This window comes from Ctenopharyngodon idella, chromosome 11 (assembly GCF_019924925.1).
Source record: "Ctenopharyngodon idella isolate HZGC_01 chromosome 11, HZGC01, whole genome shotgun sequence".
Classification (NCBI taxonomy): Eukaryota; Metazoa; Chordata; class Actinopteri; order Cypriniformes; family Xenocyprididae; genus Ctenopharyngodon; species Ctenopharyngodon idella.
In genome coordinates this window covers 15,280,579-15,300,955 of record NC_067230.1, presented here as the reverse complement: position 1 = coordinate 15,300,955, position 20,377 = coordinate 15,280,579, and the positions used below count along the sequence as shown (strand labels likewise).

At 39.0% G+C, this 20,377-nt stretch overlaps 1 protein-coding gene across 1 annotated transcript in view; it reads right to left on the bottom strand.

The window, feature by feature from the left end:
• The window catches only part of ranbp3a (RAN binding protein 3a), a 386,526-nt gene that overhangs the window by 226,715 nt on the left and 139,434 nt on the right, over window positions 1-20,377 (bottom strand). The gene's annotated exons all lie outside the window — the stretch shown is intronic.

Sequence of the window (20,377 nt, the reverse complement as noted above, 5' to 3'; positions counted from 1 at the left end):
AATCCCAGAGTGCACTGCAGCAATCTGTAGCACTTGGGTTCTGGAAGTAAAAATATATTTTTTTTTTCCATACACTGTAAAATGTAATGCGCTAATAGAATTGAGTTAGAATTAATCAAATTAATTCCTTAAATGTGTTGACACATTTAAAACAAGTAAAATTTAAGTAAAATTTAAACAAAAACATATGAATAACAGACAGACGTCAAAGATGAATTAAGAACTTTTATTAAGAATTTTTTATTGCCAACATTGAAGACACCTGATGATAACAAGCAGAATCACTGAAGGAAAGAGAAACACATGAATTAACAGAGGTTTAGATGTTGATGTTGATGTTATTGAAAATGTTTGGTCACCATTATGGTGATCAGTGTTTCATTTAGTTGGCCGGGTTGACTCTTTGCTTTTTATGTCAGTTTGGGGTTTTTGTAATGGTGTTTGCTAATTTTACACATTTTAAATGGTTGACTTTTAAGGAATTAATTTGATTAATTCTAACTCAATTCTTATATGTTGAATTTAATTAATAATATTGCTTGTAATCTGTTGCCACAATTTTATTGAGTAGATATTATTGAGCGTATTACTTTTAGGGGTATTGATTTTTAATGGTATCTTCTAAACCATTAAAGACTGACCTACTGTGAACTACAAGGTTGTTATTTGATGGTATATGCTTTGTTGAAGCCATCAGCTGGCATTTTTCAAATCGTTAAAAACATTGGGTTTAACAGTGGATCTCCTGGTGGAAAAATTACATTACCCACGATTCTGCAAAGAAATCTCCACCATTCAGAGAATCGAAACAAGTATCGCGGTTTGATTTCTTGGGAATCAGCTCAGTAGATTTTGAAACAGAGAGAGTTAACCTCAACTGTCCTCAATAACATGGATGTTGCAACCGACAGAAGTGACCATTGAAGACCCTCTGTGTCAGATTGAATAAATCTAGCCATGAGGTCTGTCATCCTGTTTTTAGTTTCCTGATTGAATTTGGATCTGCAATGGATGCAGTTCAAAGAGACACTGAAATGTTTGATCTGTGTTCCATTCCAGTTTCAAAGTCAGAACTTCCAACTTTGAAAAGTGCAGAATGCCACTGACTTCCAACTTTTGCCACTTTTATCCAAAACGGCATTGCATACAGCAAACAGTTTATCATGTTCATGCATTCCCTGGGAATCAAATCCATAATCTTGCCATTGTAAGCACAATGCTCTACAAGAAAATAAGCAGATGTGTAAATCCAACTCTTTGTTGATAATCCTGCTCCTGCAAAACAAATTGCTTAGCATCGAATAGCATCATTTATACTTCTCAATTTTTTTTCTGCCTGCAAAGAAAGCACTAGCATTGCCATTTCACTTTTTTATGCATCACCTTCCAAACATCAGACAGTAAAACATCTGGTCATAGGTTGGTGGTGACATCATGAAGGAAAAAAGCCTCATTTAACTTTGAACAGACGGCACCAATACAATCTATGCACACATCAGACTGTGTTTTGCACACCCTGTCCTCTAGCACCCTTCATTTGAACAAATGCTTTGATTCATGCATTGTTCAACGAGTATCTCGATTTCCCAGCACAGACCTGCAGGAAGACACCTACATACCACACCTTAAAACGTGAAATTAACAGGAATTCATGTTGATGCCAAACATTTTATTGCCCAAAGCTTGTTCTTTTTAAGCAGTAGAGCATACTAATAAAGCACTGAAACCAGAATGGAATGTCTCAAGTAAGTATTGTCTGCAGAGTAGTATGATTACTTGAACCAAAAGTACAGAGAAGCACAGAGAGTGCTTTGATGTTCTTTGTGTGTGTATCAGATGCATACTTGATTGCCACAGGCAGAAACACACTATGTCCTGTTTTTTCCACTCACAGGCTTCAAAAACAAAGGCCCATATGCTGAACCATATCTGGGGAGGGAAAACAAAATCGGAAAAAGAAAAATAACCGTTTCCAAACCCCTCCTTCCCTATTTTCCCTCCCATCGTCTCACCTTTCCTGCCTATTGCTGGTGTTGTTTGCTCCGATATGTTACTGATATTTTCCTCATTGCTGCCGTGGACTCTGCACACACACTACTGCTGTCAACGTTAGCTATTAATAGACTAAGCTCTGCATAAATACAAGTCATGCAATAATCCTGTTTAGTGCAGATTTTTTCACTTTAATTCGCAGTGAAAGTGAAATCAACAACAACACATGACAAAGTGACACCAATAACATGATGTGCCAGTGCTAGATTTCTCTGCAGACATGTTCTCTCGGAAGAGGTCTGAACCTGTTGTGTACACATGCTAATAATTAAGCTCCTCCCAGAACACTTTGTCATGCCAAGACTCAATTTCCTAGCATTTTCTTAAAGGCAAAGTGTGTCATTTCTTCCATCTGCATCAACAGAACTGCAAAGAAAAAAATTCAAACTGGTTTACCCAGCACTCCCCTCTCCGCATTGGTTAGACAAAGAAATAGCCCCGCCCCAAATGCATGTCATTGGCTGTTGCTATGTCAGGTTGGTTAGGGAGATATTTTGAAAACACTGTAGCCCTGGCCTGTAGCACTAACATTGTTTAGGAACTCAACCTACAAATGACTTCTTTGCAGTAAAGTGCCTTCAAGGCAAGTTCACTGGGCAGCCATCTTGGTCATGCCTCAGGCAGCTAATTTCTGAAGGCAGTAGGCATACACTTAGGCAAACTCTTATCTACTTGAATGGGGAAAGATCGAAACACACAGTCATTATTGTTTATGTTGCAGTGGCCGATATTGTCACAGTTGCCTTTGACATTATACTGACACCTAGTGGCGTGGATGTATCATATAAAAAGTAAACTGCTACAAACCAAGTAGTATTCATCTGGCTATATGGTGTTAATACAGCCCAGGCTCATTAGAAAAGTGTACCTGTGTCAACATCAAAACGCAAAATACATTGTGTCGTGCACGTTTCAAAGTGAAATGTCCAGCGAGTGCTGCTAAAAGCGTGTTTAGTTTTTTCCGTAACAGATGAATGTGAATATTGCAACGTTTTATTATGTTGAAGTTTGTATGTATCACCACAGTTCTGAATTGAAATGTCCGGAGAGTGGCGCTAAAAGCTTAATGCTCCATCACGCTTAATAACACCGACACTAAACCCTAAACCTACCCGATTGTGTTAACAAAAGCAAATGTGACATTAAAAAGCAATCGTAACCATGGCATTAGCTAGTTTTTGAACTCTTGTCTTTGAACTCTTTTACCATGACTCATCTTTGATTTGTAACTGAGCTCTTCGCATTGCAAGTACAGTTCTGTAACAGCCGAGCTACTGAGCAAGCTTTTTACATCAGTAAAACTGAACATCTGGAGCTGGTTAAGTGATGCAAACTCCAAAATATATTCGTTTACAAATCATGAACTACGGTAAAAGGTGTTTTGAGGTCATAGTATTATTGTGCAAGGAGCCTTGTGAAAACAAGTCTTTATTAATCCATAATCTGGCCCTGTAATCATAATTGTGTGTGAAAACGATTAAAAGTCCTTGCTGTTTTACTGCCTCTAGTGTTCATTTCTGTTGGAAACTGCAGTGATATGTACGTATTGGTATGTATTTTGCATTTTGCAAAAAAGTTGACACAGTTACATTTTTCCAATGAGAAATGACTCATTTCCAATGAAAATAGTCTCATGTGAGAGTACATGCTTTTAAAAAATTCTTGAAGTACTATTGCTTCTTTGTGTAAAACTTTTTTTTACTTGAAAAAAGACTTAGTGCCCATTGTGAAAAAGAAGTACATTTAAGCATACTTTTAAAAAGAGTACTTATTATTGAAATAATATACTTTAAAGAGGATATAATTAAGTGTGAACAGAAAGTAATGTTTTTTGACACTTAATTGCATGTTATTTGCAATTAAATGAAAATGTATTATAGTTTAAATTAAATGCAATTAGCAATTAGAGTGCTGTTTTGACCCCTTTAAGTAGGACTTAAGTACATCTTTATATGTAATTTCATAATTATTTCTGTCATCTTTGAAATATGGTTAAAGTGTACAGCAGAATGTGCTGAGAAGCATTTATGGTAAACTAAAATATATTTCAGGGTCATTTTTATTGAAATGTGTATTCAAATATATTTGTAATTACACATTTGTAATGCTGAAGTTCCAGTTTAATACTTTTAAAACACACTACAGTTAAAATTACAATCAAGTATTTTTAAATGTGTTTTAGTATGTTATTCAGCACATCAATAAAAACGTAAAAGAAGGTTTAAAATGTAAAAAAAAAAAAAAAAAAAAAAAAAAAAAAAAGATGTGAAGTAAACCTTTTAATTTGGCAGTATTACAAAAAAGTGCACTTTTTTCACACTTAAGTGTGTTAATATATATATATATATATATATATATATATATATATAAAACACACTTAAGTGCATTTGTATTGCACTTCAAATCTTTATATATATATATATATATATATATATATATGCATATAAAGATTTGAAGTGCAATACAAGTGCACATTAAGGGCACCTTAAAGTATTCTAGAGTAATGGAAATTGCAAGTGGCTGCCAAAAACTTATTGTGCAGCATGTACATGTATGCATGTGTGTTTATGTGCATAGACATGATGACACCAGCAAAAAAAGTCTCAAAACAAAGCAGTACAGTTCTCTCCCATTAAATACGCACAATAGCTGTGGCCTATGCACAGACTAGGGTGGTCGGAAAGTCCTCCCTCCCCTGTTATTTTGGCTGATACCTGCCGTGCAACTGGCTGGGACTGGCTAAACATAACCACAAGCCTTAAAAGCGAACAGAGAGAGGCGGGAAGAAGACAGAACGTTCCAAGATACTATGAACTTCACTGGATCGAGGGGTGGAGATGCAGGCACTGAGCTAAAGGACAGAGAGAGCTGTTCGCAAGAGCGACTTGTTCTTTTGGGGGTTTTGCAGACAAACATCTGATGAAGTCTAACCAGTCAGTCAGTGATTTATCCAGATGATCTGGATGTTTTTCTGCACAGGCGCCAGACATACAGAGTGTTCTGCTTTTCACACTGACTGACATTTCCACATTCACACAATGACAATGTTTTCTAATAATTGCTTCCACACACCCTTATTTAAAAACAGATTTATGACCTAGATTTGAGGTGGTAAGTTTTAGGAACAGCAGAAGTACACAGACTGTGTGTTTTATGCTAATCAGAAAAGGGGAGGGGATTTGTGCAGTGTGTTGGTCTGCTGATTGGTCAGCGTGATGCACATGCAGCATTCAATATTCACTCTGGCCTGTCACACATCAAAGGTCAACGTATATTTGGAAATAAGTGTTCAAAAAAAAAAAAAAAAAATGCAAATATGGAACAAATATACCTGTACTCAAACATGGTATGGATAGATTCTTTTGAGCTACTGTGTGGTAAGAAAGAAAGAAAAAACACAATAAGTGCATTGAATCAAATGATTAATTTAAATAATGCACAGTAGCTAAAGACACCTAATATAAAGTAGGACCAGTTTATATATATATATATATATATATATCACGATTTGCATTTCCTGAAAGAAATACCAGTGTTTGCAAGACCCATAGAAGAACGTAAAGAACACTGACGTGCATCTTGTTTCCTGAACATACAAAATCAACACAATTCAGTGTAAATGCATTTATGCAGACGAAAATTAATACATTGCTGCTTTGCAAGTAATGTACAAATAAAAACACTTGGGGAATGCATGCAGGCTCTTTCACTCACTGTCATCGTTACTTTATAGCAGTACAGTGTGCTTGAATTTGAAAAGGCCTTAAGTGGAAAGCTTTACTAGCATACCAGGTCACTGTGACATTTAATTTAACATCCTGCTGTGTTCTCTTTGTATTATGCAGATGGCAGTGTGGGATTTAAGTGAGTACAGATTGATCTGTCCACAGAATGCTGAAGTCAGCTGCCTGGCACTGGACCCTGGTCAGAATGTGCTGGCCGGGTGAGATCACTTGCTCCAATGATCCTGCATTCCTCTGCTGCTCTGTCAGTGCATTCCAGACATCACTGCTGGGACGCCTCTCATGACTGGTTGGAGTTCAGCCTGTCATACCTGTATTCTGACCTCACTATAACAGAGACAGGACTGAGATCAGGACCATGTCATCTTCCTTAAAATAGAAACACTGAGAGCTTCCTACTAACCCTGATGGATATATGTAGGCGGCACACCGTCATATGAACATGCTCTTAGGGAACATGATCACATGTTCATGCATCTGTGCACTGCACAAAATTAGGGTTTGTTTGTTTGTTTGATTGTTAGTAATTTAAAAAATTTTTTTATTGTTGTTATTTAATTATATATAGGTTTATATATTAATTAATAAATAAATAAGAATTATTGTTGTTGCTATTGTTAACTTATTCTTTTTTTTATTATTATTATTATTTTGGGGTGAACTATGGCATAGACATATTAATATAGTAGGCAAATGTATTTACAACATGAATTCCAGAAAAGTTGGGACGTTTTTTAAATTTGAATATAATGAAAACTAAAAGACTTTCAAATCACATGAGCCAATATTTTATTCACAATAGAACATAGATAACCTAACAAATGTTTAAACTGAGAAATTTTACACTTTTATCCACTAAATGAGCTCATTTTAAATTTGATGCCTGCTACAGGTCTCAAAAGAGTTGGGACGGGGGCAACAAATGGCTGAAAAAGCAAGAAATTTTGAAAAGATTCAGCTGGGAGAACATCTAGCAACTAATTAAGTTAATTGATATCAGGTCTGTAACATGATTAGCTATAAAAGGGATGTCTTAGAGAGGCAGAGTCTCTCAGAAGTAAAGATGGGCAGAGCTGTGAAAAGATTGTGGAAAACAATCTCATCATCTACAGTGCATAACATCATCAAAAGATTCAGAGAAACTGGAGGAATCTCTGTGTGTAAGAGACAAGGCCGAAGACCTTTATTGGATGCCCGTGGTCTTCGGGTCCTCAGACGACACTGCATCACTCATCAGCATTATTATGTCAATGACATTACTAAATGGGCCCAGGAATACTTCCAGAAACCACTGTCGGTAAACACAATCCGCTGTGCCATCTGCAGATGCCAACTAAAGCTCTATCATGCAAAAAGAAAGCCATAAGTGAACATGGTCCAGAAGCGCGTCGTGTCCTGTGGGCCAAGGCTCATTTAAAATGGACTGTTTCAAAGTGGAAAAGTGTTCAATGGTCAGACGAGGTCAAATTTGACATTCTTGTTGGAAATCACGGACGCCGTGTCCTCCGGGCTAAAGAGGAGGGAGACCTTCCAGTGTGTTATCAGCGTTCAGTTCAAAAGCCAGCATCTCTGATGGTATGGGGGTGCATAAGTGCATACGGTATGGGCAGCTTGCGTGATTTTGAAGGCACTATGAATGCTGAAAGGTGTATATAAAGGTTTTAGAGCAACATGCTCTCCTCCAGACAATGTCTAAGGCCTTGTGTATTTGAGCAGGACAATGCAAAACCACATACTGCAGCTATTATAACAGCATGGCTTCGTCGTAGAAGAGTCCGGGTGCTGAATTGGCCTGCCTGCAGTCCAGATCTTTCACCTATAGAGAAAAATACGTCAAAGACGACATCGAACTCTTCAGCAGCTGGAAACCTATATCAGGCAAGAATGAGACCAAATTCCAACACCAAAACTCCAGAAACTCATAACCTCGATGCCCAGACGTCTTCACACTGTTTTGAAAAGAAGAGGAGATGCTACACCATGGTAAACATGCCCCCGTCCCAACTATTTTGAGACCTGTAGCAGGCATCAAATTTAAAAATGAGCTCATTTTGTGCATAAAATTGTACAATTTCTCAGTTTAAACATTTGTTATGTTATCTATGTTCTATTGTGAATAAAATATTGGCTCATGTGATGTGAAAGTTTTTTTGTTTTTCCAACATTTCCGGAAATCGGGTTGTAAATAAATAAATAATATAACAAAAAAAAACAAAAAAAAAACAGTGTAATAATAATTATTGTTGTTAATATTTTATTGTAGTTATTGTTAATTTATTCTTTCTTTCTCGTTTTTAATTTTGGGGGAAATATGACTTGGACGTGTTTACATACATTATTCTTGTATCTTATAGGCTACATATATTGCAAAGAAGAGGCATTTTTAACATTATGTTTCTATATATCTTTAAAATATTAACATTAATTATTTATTGTGCTTTTTTTTGCATTATGGTAGTAAAAGTATGATTTCTTGCAGTAATGACAATAAAGGGCTGCTTAATTGTTAATATAGGCTATAAAATGTTTTAAATATTCTTTTTATTAAAGTAAATTATTTGGAGGCTGAAATTTACTAAATAAATAAATAACATCATGGACTTATTCTTTCTTTCTTATAATTTTGGGGTGAAATGTGGCTTGGACGTGTTTACATACCATAGGCTATGTATTCTTGTCTCCTCTGCATGAATTGCGATTAAGACAAGCATGACTATTTCTCTGGTGTTTGTACTCATACTGCAGCGTGAGAATGAGTCTCGTGAGCGGTGGTGACAGCAGCTGAGGCGGGTGGATCATGGGAACGCAGCGGGATCATCCATCTGTCTGTGGCGTGGAGCAGCGCGTTCACAGCTGTTTAACCGAGAAAACCCGAATTGGGGCCAAAAAGCGTTGCTTATAGTCGACGCCCAAACACAACGACTAATCTCGACACAGTTCCCGACGACCATTTTAATTAGAGCTCAACTGAATTAGACTAATCTCCAGACTGATTCATTTGAGCGCTACGTGGCGTACTAGAAGGGTATTCGGGGTTGATCATTGCGCTGGTCTGGGATCATCAGACAGACTCCCCCTCACATCGTGATGCACCCGAAGAGTCGTGACCGGAGATCATTTCCCACATGTCCCTCCACCCTCCTGAGCGCCAGACTAACACTCCTTAAAAGACTACTGGTCATGCATTTCATTTGTTTGCACTGCAACTTTTGAATAAAACCCTAATTACTAATTAAGTGACTAATTACTAATTTTCATGACAGCTATTTGTGGTGAATAAAAGTTAATAGATAATGATAATAGAATAGTGTGCATGACTGGGTGCAAAGGATCATGTCTGTTCTGCTAGAGGTCACTTCTGCTTTTAGCCTGTCATGTGCCAGCTTGGAGTCAGAGCCACACTCTTCCAATTAGTGCAGAGGTTGAAATTCATTCTCCCTGTAAAGTCATGGCATGATACCAGCACACGGTTATGTAAGGCCGCAGTCTTTCCTATCCCAGCATGCTCTGGGTTTAAGAATAGCCGCACTTTAAAATCAAATTTGACTTTGTACATTGCATGTGATCAGGCAATGAATTAACCTCTGTAGATCTGCAGAAGTTCATTCCTGCTTTTTTGTAATTGCATTACTGCATAAAACTGCATAACTTTTTTTTTTTGTTTGTTTGTTATGGGGCATATCGAAATTGTTTTCTGTGGTAATGCTGGTTTTAATGCATAAACTCAAGGTCATTGACAAGGTCTTGTGGGGAGTTCACACCTCAAAGCTCCTTTATGCTCTGATATTTATGGCCGTCTGTCTGCTAGATCAGCTTCTGAGGGAACATTATCTCTCCTTCCTCCCTCGGTTATGGCTCTGAGAACAGCCAGTGCCTCTTTCCTGTAGGATGAGGAGATCATAATGAAGTGGAGAGAGGTTGTGTGCTAGCCTTGGCTATGCCTCCGCTGCCTATTCTTTATCTCGCCTCTGTGGGCTCTGCGAGGCTCATTGTCATGCCGGTCAATGCTGAGTCCTGGCCGGCCGGTTTGTTCTCAGGTCTTGCCCTCTGCTGTGTGGTCGGTACTGGGACAATGTGCCTTTGTCATGTGAGCCATGTTCACTTCCTGCCCCGCAGCCTCACTGTAGGACAAGAGCAGGGGCAAATGATTCCCATGTGAAAAATGTCTTTCAGCTTCCACTTAACAATGGTATTAAAATGGACATGAAGTGCACACAATAGATTAGTGCATGGGGATTTTTTACTGTCTTTTTTAGTTGAACAGGAGACATCATAGTGTTTGTCATAACCATTCAAACATACAATGATTTGCTGTGACAAAGGAAACGCGAGTCATCCGCTGTCAATGAGACTTTGTGATGTGAGGTGAGCGTGTCCAGAAGAATAACACACTTGAGAAATGTCATTTTATGCAAATGAGCAGCAATCAAATGTGCCAACTGCAATGGGTTTTGCTCACATGCACGAATGTAAAAAAAAAATGTTGTGTGGAAAACTGTCAGAAATTGTCACCATTCTAAGTAATTTTGCATGGTTTATGCATTAATAATTGTTAATTTTGTTCATGATGCAATATGCATCACTGAAATTTATAATAAGAACACTTTCTCTGTGTTTTACCATCAAGTATTAAGAGTACCACCAGTATTAAAAGTAATTTCCTTTAATACACATGTGAACATCTTAATCATTATAGATTTAAAGCTGCAGTCCGTAAGTTTTGCCTCTATGTCGCCACCTGCAATTGCAGTTATTTGCGTAATTATTATCGTTACGTGGGTTGTGTATCGGCACGGCTCCTCAGAGCGGATGAATCTAATGTTTGCTGTCAGTCACCACACCGGTGTACTTTGAAATCACAGATTCTACGTCTTGGAAGTATGACCAAAATAAGAATTTTCACCGGAAAATGTCATCTGAACAAGTAAAATGTCTGCCACTTTTGACATCAGCGTTGCGTGACTATGTGTATTTAGTGTGTATTTAGTGTTACCTGTAGATTTCAATTTCTGTAGCCACTCTGCAGTCTTTTGACTACGGGTGAATCTCCAGTTGTCACTGATGATTGTCATTTGGACCTTTCTGGATTACAATCCGCCATCAAAATAAGTTTAATTATTCCAGCTGCTGTGAGAAAAGGCTATAAATGATCCGTCATATAGCCTACTAGCTGGGACTCCTTCTTCATGTAAACAGACGTGACGTAATGACGCAAAGATGAACGGCGGCATGCTCGAATTTCCCGCAGAAACCCACCAGTACTGATTTTATTATAAAACAAGTTTACCGCTGTGAATCTGGCTAGGTAAGGAGATAGTTTTGAACACTGGCTGGTTATGTACTTGCTCAAAAAATGATTTAGGAAAATAGTTCCAACTTTCATTGCAAATGAATAACTTTTGGCCATTCTGTCGCTGAAAATCGCTGTCACTGTGAACACCAATCAGCCTGGTTGACTCTGCAGCATTTCTATTGCTCTTGCTACTAAGAAGCCAAGAGGTCATCATCACTCATGCACTTTGAGTTACTCTTTGCCCAAAAAAACACTCCTACTGCATTAGATTAATCTCTATCTAGGACCAGATCGTGTTTCAAAGTAAGGTTTGGGGTTGGTTTATCTAAATGAACTCAAAGACCTTGTGCTACTCCACCGGAACATGTCCCTTCACTGATACTTGTCTTCCAGGAAATCAGGGTCATTTGGCCCTTTGCTCTTTAACTCAGCACACTGTGTTTAGAGAGAGACTGGGATCCTGTTTAGAGAAAGATAAGGGTGTGTTTACAGCTCCTTATGACGGACACATGTGCTGATTTGACTAATCTAAGATTCTCAGAGTACATCTTTGAATGTCATTAGAACCTTAAAGGGTCAGTTCACCCAAAAATGAAATTTCTCTGATTAATTTCTCACCATCATGTCGTTCCACACCCATAAGACCTTCGTTCATCTTCAGAACACAAATAAGAATATTTTTGATGAAATCCGAGTGTATCTGATCCACACATAGGAAGCAATGTCATTGCACCTTTTGATGTCCAGAAAGGTATTAAAAGCATGGTTAAAATAGTTGACGTGACTACAGTGGTTCAACCTTAATGTTATGAAGTGACGAGAATACTTTTTGTGTGCAAAAACAAAACAAAAATAACGACTTTATTCAACAGTTTGAACCGCTGTCATATGTAGTGAACTCCTTGTTTACGTCCGAACGCCAACTCGGTATTGGCCGAAGCTGAACACGTGAGCAGCACGACGCATGCATGTGATGCTGACGCAGGATCCGGCCAATAATGAGCCGCCATTACAAGGAAGCCTGCACTGAGTTTTTGGTTAATCATTTCTGTTGTCTGATCTAAATTATTATGTGGTACTGGTAGTAGTCAAAGATATTCATGAAGAGCTTCTCCTTCATGTCCTATTGCAATCTCAGCTGGAGAAACAAAAACAAACTGATATGTGTTCTCTTGTTTAATGAAGACAGGACGTTTTTATGCTCCTGAAAGCACTTTTGAGAATAGCTATCAAAGCCAAACATCAGATCTGGCCAATTTTCTGTTAAACAGTTAGCACTTAGTACTGCCAAATCATCACAGCAACAGGCAAACTCAGCTTTTTGCATGTGTGGGTTGTTGGTCAAGAGGGTGTTACTGTTTATAAGATATGCCCTTTAGTAAGTTCAATGCTGATGTGTCAGAACTCGTCCGTGGGAATTTTGCCTTGAACTGGTTTTAAAATATGGTTTGAACATCCCAGCAACTCTGGTCGTCTCCCAGCCAACACTGTGGGTTCACCGTCTGTAGGGTTGTGTGGGAAAGGAGTGGGGAATAAGGGCGTATGAGACATGAAAGGAAAGGAGTAGATGAGAATGAAGACATAAAGAATGCAGAAGAAAAAGAGAAATATGTTTAGGAGACTTTGGATGGGGAACGCTGGAAGTCTGAAAAGGGGGGAGTAGACACAAACAAGCCCTTCTTAAAACCTAAGATTTCCCCTGGGATTTTTTCTTAACTCTAAGATCTGGGCTGCATGTCTGCATGCTAAGATAAAACAAATGGCAAATAAAAATAGCTGAATTGAAACTAAAACTTTTTCCATAGATGATTGCTCAGGGGCAATTTCCTTCAGATCACATTGGCTGTAAGCAGGCTCACATGGTATCTCCACCCATGCCGAAAGTTCCCCAGAAACTCCACAGAAAATTTTCCTCATAATCCCCAGTCATTTACAAAATAGTGCATACTTCTAATATGATTGTACCTTCAGCTAACAATAAGAGTGCATTACTCTCAGTGGAATTCCATAGAATCTGGTGTAATAAAACACTGTTTTCAAGGAACATTCAACAACAGGAATGGAGGAAAGAAGTTTTTTAGTTTCATTCTTTGGATTCTTTCATCTGTCTCATTGGATGTCATAGACTCTGCTTCTGCAACCGTTTTCAAATTCTACAAATATTTTCACCGACGAGTCATGAAGGATTGCTGAAAACAATTTCTATTGCAGCGGTATCCTGTCACTCTGTTTCAACACTACTAACGCCCTGTTTGTTTAAGGTAACACCAGTGAAGCTGTAAGTGTTTGCCCTTGAGCTGCTACCTGCGTTAATGCTCTACGCAAGTCATCAATCTCAACCACCGTAGGCGGAAGAAGGCTTTATTTTGCGCACGCTTCTTACGCTTTTAGGGAATCCCTCCCTTTTATTTTTAGCAGAAGGGCTGGCACTGGTATTTGAGTGAATGACTGACATTTAAGACATTTAAGGATCTTAACTACTGCCGCACAGTCAAGAGTACATTATTGTTCACCTGGACAACATTATAATACACACATATAGCAACACATTAAAAACCATGCAGAGCAACCATATAGGAATGACCTGGCAACAACCAGAACAACCAAGCAACCATCTTGCAATGCCCTAGGAACCACCTAGAACACCCTTGCAATTTTTAGAAATCATCTTAAACACCCTCAGAACTCATAGCAATACCCCAAAAATTGGAAAACAACACAATAAAAAACACTCAGACCTAACCATATTGCAGCCCCCTGGCAACATCCAGAACACTGTAGCAACCATCTTGAACACTTTTGCAACTCATAGTAATGCCCTAACAACCACCAGAGGACCCAAGTAACCACCTAACAATGCCCTACCAATCACCCAGAACATCTCAAACACTCAGAAAAACCAACCAAATGCATGGGAACACCTTATCAACTGCATAGCAACACTCTTGCAACAACAAGAACACCCTAGAATAGGGGTTCCCAATCACATTCCAGGAGGCCCCCCAACACTGCATGTTTTCCATGTCTCCTTAATCAAACACACCTGATTCAGATAATCAGCTCATTAGTAGAGACTCCAAGACCTGAAATGGGTGTGTCAGACAAAGGAGAGATACAAAATATGCAGTGTTGGGGGGCCTCCGGGAATGTGGTTGGGAACCACTGCCCTAGAAATTCACAGCTATGCCCTAACATCTGCCCAGAGCACCTGAAAAACCTCTCAGTAACACTATTAAAAACACCCAGAAGAATGCATAGCCAAAAACCAAGACACCATAGCAACCACTTAGCAATGCCCTAGAACAGTAGTTCTCAAACCTGTCCTGAAGGACCCCCAGCACTGCACATTTTGTATGTCGCCCTTATCTGACACACCTACTTCAGGTCTTGCAGTCTCTACTAATGAGCTGATGAGTTGAATCAGGTGTGTTACACAACAAAATCCCCAGAGTTAAATCAACTCTGCTCAGAGAACATATGGTCCCTCTCTACATAGAGTTAAAATAACACTGAAGCAGAGTTAAAGTTTATGAGATAATATACTTTTTGTGGAGTTGTTTATTCAGATCTTGAGAGATTTAATGTCTTTTATCTTCAGTTGATTTCATTTAAGGCTATGGCTGGAAGTCATTTGTAGTTATTGTGTTTCTCTTCAGTGATTCTGCTTGTTAACAGCAGGTGTTCATCACTAATGCTCAATCATAATTTAATTAATCACTTAATTATCTCATTAACTTTAACTCTGCTTCAGTGTTACTTTAACACTATATAGAGAGGGACCATATGTAATCTGAGCAGAGTTGATTTAACTCTGGGGATTTTGCTGTGTAGATGAGAGAGACATCCAAAATGTGCAATGCTGGGGGTCCTCCAGAACAGGTTTAGGAATCACTGCCCTAGAAACCACCCAGAACACCTTAGTAAGTACCCTGATCACCCTAGCAAACATCCACAAAATACATACTAGAAACTTCCAAGCAAGTGTGTTGAGGCAAGTTGGAGCTAAACTCTGAAGGACAGTGGCCCTCCAGGACCAAATTTGGACACCCCTGATATAGGAAATAACCCAGAACGCCATAGAAATTCCCTAGAAAACATTGAATTTGTCCTGGCAAACTCCCACAACACTCTATCAAGCACATGGACTCACTTCTTTTCTTTAGAAAATGTAAAAATTTACTTTATCTTATCAGTGCATAACTTCAGCCTTATATAACTTATTCCCTACAAAAAAGGCCCTTAGATTTCCCTCTATTGCTGCCAGAACTACTATGTGAGTGTATCTTGCATTACCTCCTCTCCCATACTTTCTCACGTGCCTGTTTGTGTGTCTTGTGGTTGGAGACAAAGTTGGGATAGTGATTTATATCAGCTGAGAAAAAAAAAAAAAACCTGCTGACAGCTCTGGGAAACTCTGCCTTTCTTGTCCTCTCTATTACCCTACTTGCAGCAGCTGGAAAAGTGTGTGTGAAACAGAGGGGGAGTCCTGTGTGTGTCCACTGAAATTAATGGCATGTGCAGTGGGAAAGTGGATGATCTGTACATTTAGTGCTCGTTGTTCACATAATGAAAACCTCTCTGAACAGATCATGCCGAACTCACATGCCCCGAGCGTACATAGATTAGCATGTGATACTCGTGAGGAAATTATGTGCAGATTCCAGCCTCTCCCTACAGCATGCGACTCCCAATCCCTTGAGTTTTTGCCCCATTGGAAAATGGTTTTGTGTCTATTGTTACCCAAACATTGTTGTATTGTGTTGGCAATGTTGTGCTGTAATTGATATTATTCTATGTCTCCTTGCCTTTGATCATTACTGTGTTTCGCACGTGTCCGTGGATGCTTTGACCTACACACCTTTGAGGTTTAAATCTTTGTCATACTAAGAGGCTTTCAGGTATGCTGATGCATTATCTACTGCAGTCCAGTTCAAATGGGTTCATTTGATTAAACAAAAAGTTGTTCAAATCCCAGGATTTGGTCTGCAGACGTTCCTAGATTTCTGCAACATGGTGAAAGTCTTCGGGGGTCAGGACGGGGTGAGCAGCTCTGCTCTGTGACCCTCACAGGCCCCAGTGTCACCACTGTCTTCCTGTTCCTGCTCATTAAAGCACAGGACGTGGAGGAGAGTGTGAGTAGGAGGAGAACAGATCAGAGGAGAGAGAATCAAATCCCCCAGCCTAGTTCCTGTGTCTGTCCTTCCTGTCCTCCTGATTATATTCACACACACACAAAAACACATGTTGTTGCTGCAGATACAGTGCATGTTAACTTGCTCTCAACTGTCGGTCCACTGTTGTGCTGGAGCCAGTAGTTAATCTGGAATCGCTCCTCATGTTTGCACCAAAGAAAAAGTGGTTCTAAGTTGGAAAACTCCCTCGTAACTTCTGATCCCATACTAGGAAACTGTGTCAAATGGTGCTTTTCCACTGCATGGTACGCCTCTGCTCGGCATGGCACGGCTCAGCTCGCTTTACTTTCGGTTTGCATTTCCAATGCAGTTTAGTACCGCTTTACAGTGGGTGCGATTATAGATTGATCATTATAGTTGCACCACCTCTACTGCCGTGGATCCTCTCCTTGGCTACCAACAAGAGAAACGTCTGCACCTTGTCTACTGACCACGATACAGCCATTTCTTTTTCAAGTTAAAGCAAATAGTTTAAAAGTTGTGCAAACAAATGATACTGCGGTGGCTGTTACTGACTATTCAAATCTAGCGAGCTTGGTGTCGTGTTTCAAATCCAGTGACGCTGGTAGTGACGATTCTGTCTGACCAATCAGTGATCTGCAGTGTTTACATATCATATTAGGTAATATCCTAACCAAGTTTTAAATGGGTGGTTGGTTCTGATTTCACTTTTTAAACTTTAGTTAGTGTGTAATGTTGCTGTTAGAGCACAAACAACAACTGCAAAGTTACGACGCTCAAAGTTCAAAGCAAAGCGAGATGTTTTAAATTAAGGATCTAGGACTACAACAAATGGCTGGTAGGGACTACAACGAGCTTCTTCCCGAGTTGGTGACATCACTAACCATAAAATGTACATAAACCCCTCCCCTGAGAACACGCAACAAAGGGAGTGAGGCCATGTTATAGCAATAAAGTACATAACACAAATGCAATAGAATGTCATAAAAGCAAGATGACAACATGACAAGTTATAACCATAATTAAACTAAACTATACCTGCTCTGTCTTCATGCAGCATATATTCTCTGTAGGATCTTACAACAGTTCCCACACAAGCGATTTATAGATTATCATGACAGAATATGCTAATTAATGACTTTAAGATAGTTAACTCCACATCAGCTACATAAATTCATCAACTAACCGTTCAGAAACTTCCTGTTGCATTCTGCATGTTGTCACTTCTTCTTGAGTCTCTTCATCATTGTCCAACTTCGGTTTGAACATAAATTTCGGTTTGACATTTTCAGTGAGTCTGCGTGAGGTAATCGGCGCTGCTAACACTGTGTGCTAACACGAGCTCCTGAAACTCCGCCCTCTTCTTGAGAGCAGCAGCTCATTTGCATTTAAAGGGACACACACAAAAAGTGACAAATTTAACATGCTATAAAAAAATGATCTGTAGGGTATTTTGAGCTAAAACTTCACAAACACTCTGGGCACATCAGAGACTTATTTTACATCTTGTAAAAGTGGCATTAAATGACCCCTTTAAAAACAACAACTTTGCAACTAGCTCTTAAAGCTAATGTTAGCTAGCCTCATAGACCCCATCTGGAAATAACACCCATACATGGTGATCCGCTCACAAGTAAAACATTTGAAGGCTTGTCTATCTCACCTGACCACTTCTGAGAAATATGTGTGCGGACCCTCTGATCCAGACTTTTATTTTGTTAGAATGTTTGAGTTCAACTTAAGCATAGTCTGTTAGTAAAAAATGAGTCAGAGGATCTCTTGAAGTGTGCGAAAGGTGTTTACAGGTGGACTATTATTCATAAGACACCTGCAGTGGGATTGTTTGCTTAAACACATTGTGGTTCATCACGCAATATTAAAGGCTTTGGATCCAAACACAGATCGCACGCTCAGCATTCTTGGCCAATGACGGCGCAGATCAGTTATAAATGAATGAGTGTGTGACAGACATACTCTTCTCTTTGTGCGTCAAGGTTTGGCCAATATGTGCTCAGGATCCACCTAGAAATCCCACCCACAGGTGTATCAAGAGAGATCAGTGACTCACATCTGTACCAGGATCCTGAAATTGGAAACAGGAATGTGCCTTTATTTATACGCAAACAGGTTTCGGTGAAGTCTCCTGTTTCTCAGACCTTCCTGCTAAGAATTTTTCTTTAAAAAGTCTTTGCTTCGCTCTTCTGCTACAGTTGCTTCGCAGAGGAGATGACAGGAAACAACAGCTTTGTCTTCGTACTGTAGTGCGACCTCTCACCTTTCACCCTTTGTGACTTGCAGCTGTCCTTGAAATGTTAGAATCTGCTGTGATTCTGTGGACAGGTTTTCTTGCCTTCACTATTGCACAACATAAAAGTTCTTTTCTAAGAGCTAAATATCCACATACTTCTCTATTACTGTACACATTGTAGTAACAGCATAATCATTTTCTGGATTGTCTGGGTTTTGGTGTGTCTCTGTCTATGTAGGTTTCTATATATGGTTAAGTGACTCTACCTCACCCAAACACTCCCTCCTCCTACCACACCTGAATACCTCATTTAAACTGTCACAAATACGCATCTACTGAGAATGGCAAAGGACAGCATGTGCCGTAGAGATCAGCATCTTAGTTTGAACTTTAACACAAATAAAAGAGACATTAGTCATAATGACAAAATAAGAGTTATTTTAGTATTCATCTCAGTCACGTTTGAAATCATTTGAACGGATAAAAATTAAATACAGTCATGGTCAGAATTATTGGTGCCTTTGGTGATTTTAATCCTTTAGATCTTTTATTAAAATTCACTAAATTTTAAATTAAAAAATGGGTGATTTCAAAACACTGCTTCATGAAAGCTTTATGAATCTTTTGCTTCGAATCAGTGGTCAATCAAACTGCCAAAGTCGCGTGAACCATTGAAATTTCGAAACACTTATGACGTAACGAAGCCTCGTTTACTGAAATCACGTGATTTTGGTGCACCGAACCACTGATTCGAAACAAAAGATTCGTAAAGCTTCATGAAGCAGTGTTTTGAAATCACTAGATATTGTTGAATAAAGTCGTTATTTTGTTTTTTTTGGAGCACAAAAAGTATTCTCGTCACTTCATAACATTAAGGTTGAATCACATGAACTGTTTTTAATATGTCTTTAGTAGCTTTCTGGGCATTGAAAGTGTAAATTAACTTTTGCCTCGCTGAGCCATTGGATTTTATCAAAAATATCTTAATTTGTGTTCCGAAGATGAATGAAGGTGTGGAACGACATGTAATTAATGACATAATTTTCATTTTCGGGTGAACTAACCCTTTAACGCTAGCTGTCAGCGTGCACCATTTCTCACTGTCGCGTTTATTTGCACAGGAACGTATTCTTCCCAAATGACTCCTTCTGTGTATGTCGATGTCCGCTATATGAAGGAGCTTCCTGAGCCCTACGCCTCCGACATGGACAGCAGATAAGATCTGCAAATTGGCAAAATGTTGCATTCATTTTTGTGTAAACATAATGGGCAATATATCACATCACCAAAAATAATCAAGGTCATGTCCGTGTATCGTGCAACAAGTTGAACAGGCCTAGTTGGAGAAAACCTGACAAGAAATCAGATGTCATTTCTCTATACAGAATCTCTCCAGACCCTTCAAATTCATAGGTGTCAAGCACCTAAAACACATTAACAACCACATTAACAACCACATGGCAACCACTGCACCACTTACATTTCAATGTCAGAATAGACTAAACTCTTTCATGTCTTATAAACAGTTATTCTGCCTTTGTGATCCAACCAGCAAGTCTGTCCAAACCCAGATCATACGTGTGACTCTCACATGACTCACACCTGGTGCTTACAGGAAGCCAGAGGGGAACTAACCGGGGTCTCCCTTTCATGCTTCTTTGAACATATTCTCTTCATGCACATAGTCTTACTGCATACTGAATTACTCACACACCAGCTGCATTCTGAATATTCACAAACATGACTCAGTGTCAACTTCTGACACTTCTTTCATTTCAAAAGGCTTCTGTGATCTGTAGGCCTACTTAGAGACTTAACTGAGAATGTGACTTTTTCTTTCTTCGTTATTTTCCAACTAACCAGCCCATGCTGGTAAGTGTTTTGCAGT